This window comes from Mya arenaria, chromosome 10, assembly GCF_026914265.1.
Source record: "Mya arenaria isolate MELC-2E11 chromosome 10, ASM2691426v1".
NCBI lineage: Eukaryota > Metazoa > Mollusca > Bivalvia > Myida > Myidae > Mya > Mya arenaria.
In genome coordinates, this window is record NC_069131.1 from 66661907 (window position 1) to 66670499 (window position 8593).

General features: G+C 35.2%; 1 long non-coding RNA gene across 1 annotated transcript; it reads right to left on the reverse strand.

Annotated features, from left to right (window-relative positions):
- Window positions 1-6808: 6808 nt before the first annotated feature.
- On the reverse strand, window positions 6809-7769 carry LOC128205416 (uncharacterized). The gene is made up of 3 exons (XR_008256243.1): window positions 7512-7769; window positions 7141-7221; window positions 6809-6907 (listed from the first exon to the last, which is right to left on the reverse strand). It is a non-coding gene; the product is annotated as an uncharacterized LOC128205416 (long non-coding RNA).
- Window positions 7770-8593: the final 824 nt, after the last annotated feature.

Genomic DNA, 8593 nt, shown 5'->3' on the forward strand with positions numbered 1-8593 from the left:
ATTTGAAAAAAAGGTGAAAGACTTCCAAGTTGCATAACATAATTATATATAAAATGTTTTCCTTTCACTCACAATATGTTTTATGTCATTATGTAGACTTTAACTATAACGTGTTTGGCAATAATGCTTGGTGTCCAGCAATAATACATTTAATCACGTAGAGGCGTAGTTCATATTAAGTTCCACATACACATAAGCACGAGCGTTTTCCAAAAAGTTCGCGGAATTGTACTCCCATTTCTTTACTTCAAATTGCATTTTCGTAATTATTACTATTATAATATGTACGAGGGTCATCCGTAAAGTTGGTGGACTGCCATGATTTATATTGATAAAAAGATGATATTGAAGTGAAAGTCTACAAATAAGCAGAATATAATGTTATTAATATATTTCTATAATAAAGTATTCATATAATTGACATGTTCTTTAATACATACAACCTAGGAAACGGATATCTGACATTTCATATAACTTTGAATAATTTGCAAAGTTTTTTTCATTAATCATGGTAAACCCGCATTTTTCTTTTCTTTTTTTAAAAAAACGCCATTGTCTTTAAAATTCACATGACGTCAATTTAAACTTTCGTGGCATTTGCCGCAAACTTTCAACGTCATATCAGTAATATTTATTTTGTTGTGTTGCAAACACGTAGCACTGTAGTGTCAACGCTTAGCGTCAAGGTTGGCGACGTCAATTCCTACGGAGCAACGAGCGGCTATTAAGTACTGCGTTAATGCTAGCTACACGCCTACACAGTGTGGCGGTGTTTTTATTTTAGCCACATTAGAGTTTAGGTCTTAACTTTATGAAAGACCACAAACACAATTTTTCACTGTTTCTTTCTTTATTTATACAGTTTTAACAATTTTAATTCCAATAACAATTCACAGTAAATGTCCTAAATAGTGAAAAGTAAGTAATGAATTTATTTCCAGATGTTAACACTTTCTAACTATTATAATCCAACAATTTGTCATATATCCAATTTATAATTGATAGTCCGATGTTATAAACCTTTATAAATTCTTTTTATTTAACTCCTTTTAAATCACGTGTAACTCTTTTTAATTATAATTCCTTTTAATTCACTTGTTAACTCTTTTTTATTCTAACTTTTTCAACTTTTTGTTAAACGCCCAACAAAGGCCTTTTATACTATTATTTACCGCCAAAACAAACATGAAGTGCACGAGTATTGTGAGTAGCACGAGTTCCTGTGATATTCGTGCGACTCCGCCGGAGCAATGACACCGTTGAATAACACCGGTAGACTCATAGCGATTAGTTACAAGGTCAACGGTGCAAATGAAAGAATGTTATACTTAAACGATTAAACTGTAATATTGTAAAAAAGCTTAAGGTAATACAAATTAAAGTTTAAACAAATGATAACCATATAACATCTGTATAACATAAGAATCAATCTCAAAAGTATTGTATATTTAACTAACTCATATTAGAATAAAAGTATGTTATTTCGCGATGTTCGCGACACACAGACACATGCGTTGTTTTTTTTAAAAAAGACAGAAAAATCATCCAAGTTGTTCAGATCACTCGCCAGCAAGTTCGCACAGAAAACGATGCTCATCTTTTCATGGACCGAAAGGAGATGCTGCTTTCCCACGCTTTCTAACATGGTCAAACCACCAATGCCAGTTATTACCAGAATTAAAGATAATGTACTCATTCTAAAATGTGAATGCTTAACATATAATGTTAAATTATTTATTTTGACTTTTATATCAGTTTAAGCTAACTAAACAAACGAAAATGAAAGCATATAATGTTTTACTGTGTCAGTTATGATTCGTTCGCATCGATATTTCTGGTTATCCTCTGGGATCTGGTCCATGTGTTCCGGAAGAAGAGGCCAGGAACGGATATTAGTTCCATAATTTTACACCAGGACAATGCCCCCACCCATCGTGCACATGAAACTCATATGACTACTGATTTCATTTGACTGGAACGGATAATTCATAGTAAATATTGTCCAGATCTTGGCCCAATGGACTTTACTGTCTTTCCAAGCTTAAAGAGTGAGCTAACAGAAAACGATTTGAAGACAGCAATGACATTCAGGCAAATATGAAATAAAGTGTGATAAAACTTGCAGAGATAAGAGACGTAAGTGTTCAATATGTGACAGACCTGTCACAATATTAAGGTATCGCATACACAACTGTTACAGAGATATTTATGACACTTGGATAAAGCGACATCGGAAATGTATAGCACATCACGGTGAACATTTTGAAAAAAAGGACGCTTTTTCGATCTTGACGTCATTACGTCGTACAAAGTGCTCCGTACCGTTGCTTATGTGCTATGTTTCTTGTACTATACATTGGTTATTTGTGAATATTTTTGTATATTCTTTTGTATGTAGATAGCACCAACATAGTATTATTAAGAAACAGTGTTTTCATGTTTTTCTTTCAAAAGATTCGTTTGAAAATCCATCAGTCCACGAACTTTATTAATTTTATACAAAAAAAAAACCAACAGAATAATGTAATTTTCTAAACAAGAGGGCATGCGGTCGTTTGCCTTTTTGGAGGCTCTCAAGCGTAGTGAAGAGGTAGAAATAATATGGTGTCAGAATACAGCTGTATGGATAGTGCCTTATAACTTCAAAGAAAAGTTAGGCGACATTTCCTCAGTTACAATTGAACGATGGGTGCGTGCATTGCCGTGATGCAAAAACAAAGTCGGCATTTCAGCAGCTCGCTTCTTCCGCAACGTTTGATGAAATTCCGATTTAGAACCGGTGAATACATTGTTTTTTTAGTAGTAACACTATATGTTACGTATAAATATCTAGTATACAACATAATCAACTCATAACTACCATACATTTTTGAAAATAAATGTTTGAAATAAATTTTTAATTTACCTTTAAGTAATTCTGCTCTGTCACGGTGTACCCTTTCGGTATTGCGTGACTCATGATCACTCCGTTGACGTCATAAAACACGATGAACATCTGTTTGTTCGTAGGCGTAGGTGAACTTCATAGGTGATGGGGAACCTTGTGTTTTTCACATACTTAATTGTTTTTTAGTTTCTGGCTCATAAAGAAAACATAAGGTCTCGTCAACTGTAACTAATCGGCTGAGAGACTCATTCTCGCTCAAAACGTTTAAGAACACGCTTACAACACATGATCTATGTTCCTTTGAATAGCCGAAAGAATTTCTCGGGTACATTTTGCACACATTTTCACATTTTAAATGCATCATAAAATACATTGCAAACAGTTCAAAACTAGAGTCAACTCTGTCGCTAACTTCACGAATTGTGATACGGTGGTCCTTTTCAGGCAGTTCTTTTTCGGTCGGACGTGACATTTTGACGTTTGACGACCGCTACGAGGATCGTAGGTAACACTGTTCTGCCCGTCTTTAAAAAAAGCGTATCACTTGTACATTGCCCATTTCTTCATATTGTTATTTCCAAAGGCCTATTTCAACACATCCATGATTACTTTATGGATTGTCCCTTTAGCACATACAATTTTATAGCCGAACTCTGTTTAACGCTCATTTCCTCGCACCGTTCAAAATGTAACCGGGGCTCCTCGGGCTTGAGGTGTGGACGGAAGTGTATGTTTTTAATCTCTTTAGGAAAAGGAAAACTAGACATTTAACTCTTTTAAGTTATTTAATTTATTCGCTACAACCCCCCTTTAATATCAATTACAACCTGTAATAACTTAACCAATACGAGATTTTAAACCTCTTTGTTCCTTTGGAGCGAGATGGTGATATAAGGATTCGTGACCCTTCGCTAGCTTAACTCCCAGATAGCAATTTAAAAGGAATTCGAACATAACAGTAAAGTAACTGTCAATTTCTGTAACAATATATACATATTTAACAAATACATCAAAATAAATCCCACATTTATATCAACTCCTGTATTATGAATCTAGTGAAAATTCTAGGTCACTATAGTCCAACTCCTCCTCAATTGGAATGTCCATGGGTCTCAGTGGCGATTCGTCAACCATTTTGGGTGGATGGTTTCGTAACGCCCATTAGAGGTATGTATTTGTGGTTAATTTTAAGATCTTTTTCAAAATGTTCACATAAAGTGTTCCTGATGTGTTTTATAGCAGCAGTTGAAGTACTAAACTTCTTGTTGCACATCTTACAAATGAACACCTGCAAAAATGGCCGATGCATACGGTTCCAGTGTTTCGTATATTGGGGTAGCGAATGAAATTCTTTCTTCTCGCTGCAGCCAGGAATTGAACACGCATAATTTCCGTTCGCCGGAAAAACATGCCGCTTGCAGCTCATCGCCATTTTTTTTTACTGAAGTTATATATATTGACATATATAATAATAAAAATACACAAAATACACAAAAGTGGTATTATAATATGGTTAATAGTATTTGTTTTAAACAAATTGTAACCATCACATATTTTTTAAACAAAACATTCAATCAAACGAAAAAATCATATATACTATTTAATGATGCATTTGTTTAAGTTTTAAAAGTGTAATATTATGCATGCTTTACATGTTTTACAGGCACACATGTATGTATATATGCAAAATATTCTGGTAATCTCATTATTTACAAATAGAACACACCCTTTTTATTTTAAAAATACTTTTTTTCCACAAGTCTATAACCTTCCGAGGAATCACAGTCCTTGCCCTTCTAGAACAGGGAACGATTGGAACTGCATACCCCTGGTCATGTGACATAGGATTCGAACCTGGGTTATCGCTATCATTACATGATTCATGTGGCAAAGTATTCAAATCTGGGATGTCATGATCATTTTTTGATTCTTCAGACAACACATCCAGCCAACTAACTCTTGGTTTACCAATATACTGCTTCAAGTGATCAACATGGCAGACTTAAATGGCACCGTCCTGACTCAATTGAATTTTGTAAGTGAGATATGTCAAATTTTCTACTACCACAAACGGTCCTGTTCAGCCTAATCCCAGTTTCTGATTTGCAATGGGAGGATACTATCTCCACACTCAATCACCTGCTACAAATTCTCGAGGTTTTAAACCCCTATCATAGTATTTCTTCTGGCGCTTAGCCGAAATGCCTGGATTTTCATAAGCGATTTGGTAATTGTTATCAATTGCCGATTTTACCCATTCCTCATATTCAGATATACATTCTGTTTCAGGGGCACCAGGTGGCGGACCAACCACTACATCAATGGGCATATCTATATCTCGACCTAAAATGACCTTGTTCGGAGTGCAACCAGTACTGCTATGCTGTTTAGCACGATAGGCAGCCATAACATATGGAAGATGATCATCCCAGTCATCCTGATTTTCATTAGCAAACATCTTCAACATTGTAATCTCAGTACGGTTGCACCGTTCAATCATGGCATTAGACTTCGGATTGTAAGCACACGTTCGAGTCTTTTCACTGCCCAAGAGTTCACACAAGGAGGAAAATAGCCTAGATTCAAAGTTCCTGCCCTGATCAGTATGTATTTGAGAAGGAAAACCAAATAACAAGAACACCTGAGTAACAAAGATGTCTGCTACTGTGAATGCAGTCTGATTTGGCATTGCAAAAGCCATTTTCCATTTACTAAAACAGTCTCCACAAACCAAAATATACTCATTCCCATTTTCGCTTTGTTTTAAAGGACCTACTATGTCAAGTGCGAACATCTGCATTACTGGAGTGGGTTTTATTTGTGAAAGTTCATGTTTCCCTAATCCTGGGCCAGGGTTGCCACGAGCACAGAAATCACATTGTTTAATCCACAGAGCAACATCATCATTCATTCCTGGCCATAAAAGCGGTTCTGTCCCTTCCTAAGTGCCCTGCATATCTTTGTGAATGTAATTCAGTGAAAATAATGTTTATTATCTCCTGTGGAGCAACAAGAACAAGTACAGAATTCCCGGAAGATTTAACATGCCTGTAATACAACACAGAATTCTTAATAACCAAAATTTCCCAGCAATACCACAGCTTGACAACATTCGGCTCAGGAAAAGTCAACTCCGACCGATGCAAAATTTCGGAAATGACTTTGTCTGAACTTTGTAGCGTATGTATTTGTTCAGTTGACCAATTTGTTATCCAGTTAGGCATGCATTTATCTGTTAAATCCACATCTACGTCTGTGTCCCCTTTTCCCATATCTGATATTATATTTGCGAAATTCACCCCACTGTTTTCTAAACTATTCTTGTCAAATGTTTGGTTTCTTTTGCTACAATCGCTACACTTGCCAAATGTGCATGGCCTTTTTACTATCCTAGTTAGACTATCCGCATTTTGGTATTTTGAACCTTCCCTGTATACGATTTCATATTCGTACGTTCCAAGAATATTGATCCATTTTGTTAGGAGACCTTCAGGATCCTTAAAACTCCCCAAATATGACAAGCTCTTGTGATCTGTCCTAACAATGAGCTTCCTTCCCAACAATAGTGTTTATATATCTGCACAAAATTAATAACTGCTAATAACTCTCTTTTTGTGGTACAGTAATTTTGCTGGGCAGCATTTAGTGTTTTACTACCATAAGCCAAAAATCTCTCTTCCCCATTTTGCATTTGTGATAATACCCCAGAAATTGTATCCAAACTTGCATCTGTATCTAGTTTAAAGTCACCTCCTTTCTCATCAGGGTACTCAAGTATTGGTGCATTTATCAAACATTGTTTTAATTGCTCAAATGCCACTTGTTCAGCCTCACCCCATTTAAATTTACAATTTTTCTTGGTTAACCTAGTCAATGGAAGAGAAATTTCCGAAAAATCAGGAATCATCTTACTATTGTTACCGGGCGCTTATCGTTGGGGTTAAATGATCACTTGATAAGCAGGTAATAGGTTCGTTTTATTGTTTATTATTTCTTCATAGAAATATATGAGCGTGAGCCCTGAAAGCATACAAAATACAAAATATATGACATCTGAATATTAATCATGTTACATATTATAATTACATGTTATAATATAATATAATATAATCACATGAATATAAGTATTACAGTAATGACCATGGATGAATACACAATAACATACATGTAAACAACATAAAACAGTACAGACATGTTACAAACATAATTACAACATTACAAACATACATGACATAACATTGTGACAGTCTTACCAGTATGTGGTACTGAGCTCCACTATATGTCTCTAACACTCGATCTCAAGCACTCGTGTGGGGTTTATGTTTAAACGGTATCTGCAATGTTAAATTAACATGTGCCCAGAAGTATGGAAAAGTGATAACATATATATAAGAAGAAATAACCAATACTGCCATTTAAGAAGTTATTATTAAAACACATTTTCATCTATCAGAGGTTGACAATGATAAATCAACGAGTATTTACTTAATCGCTCTAGTGAACGAGAATGAGTACAACACTGCAATTAGCAATTACCCAATTTCAATCGGAAACCACATCAAACTGATTTAGAAACAATAGCAACGAAATGACAACCACAAACAAATAAAACAACAAGACTTACCAAAATCCTATATTCCTTAGAACCCTGATCCTTTATTATTTATAGTAAAATATATATGTCTATATTGTTTGACAGGTGAAAAAGTTGTGTCAACCTTGTGACGAACGAAAATTAAAGGAAAGCGGTTAAAACAACTGACCAATCAAATCTTGCATTTGCAAGCATACCAAGCCCTGGAGTTCAATAAAGGTCAAACTATAAATATATTAAAACGAAAGTAAAGAAAGTAGTCCCTCTAACGTAAACCAGTATGTCGTAAATAATGACCCTGTCACACTATAGTACCCGCAAATCCCTATAAAAGACCTCACTTCCTGCTTATTTTGTGGACATGGCCAATCTTTAACAGCACTTATTTTCTGTGGATCACATGTAATTCCCTTTTTGGACACCAAATGGCCTAGAAAAACAAGTTCCGTTCTAAAAAGTTTACATTTACTAGGTTTTAACTTAAGATTTGCCATCTTAAATCTCTCCAAAACGAGTCTCAAGTTCTCTAAGGCCTCATCAAAAATTTTCCCCAAAATACAAACATCACCCAAGTACACCAAACATTTTTCATAGTGCAATCCTGCTAAAATATGTTCGACCATTCTTTCAAAACTCACAGGAGCATTTTTGAGGCCCATTGGACAAACTTTGAACATAAATTGCCCTCTTCCTGGAATTCTAAAGGCTGTTTTTGGAGCATCAAACTTGTTTAACTTTTATTGCCAGTATCCACTTGCTAGATCTAAGCTATGGTAATAGTAACTATTTGACAGCTGATTCAGTTTGACCTAATTTACCATCTGGACCTAAGAAAGCATCCTCATATTGTGTAAGTAAATGCTTAACTTTTTGTAATTGGTCTGAGCTTAAATCTGGGGACATGCCTTCAAGAACTGGTTGCAAATGTTCTGGCAATGAAGTGTTTTCTAAATCATTGCAAGAATTATCAGACATAGTTTATCTCTGGACAGCCTCAACTGCACAAACTCTACCCAAAATAGTGTCACTCTTCAAACTTACCGTATTATCAGTCATGTTCATGACTGAAAGAATCACATGACTTTCCTCGTTTCTAATCAAAGACCTTGCAA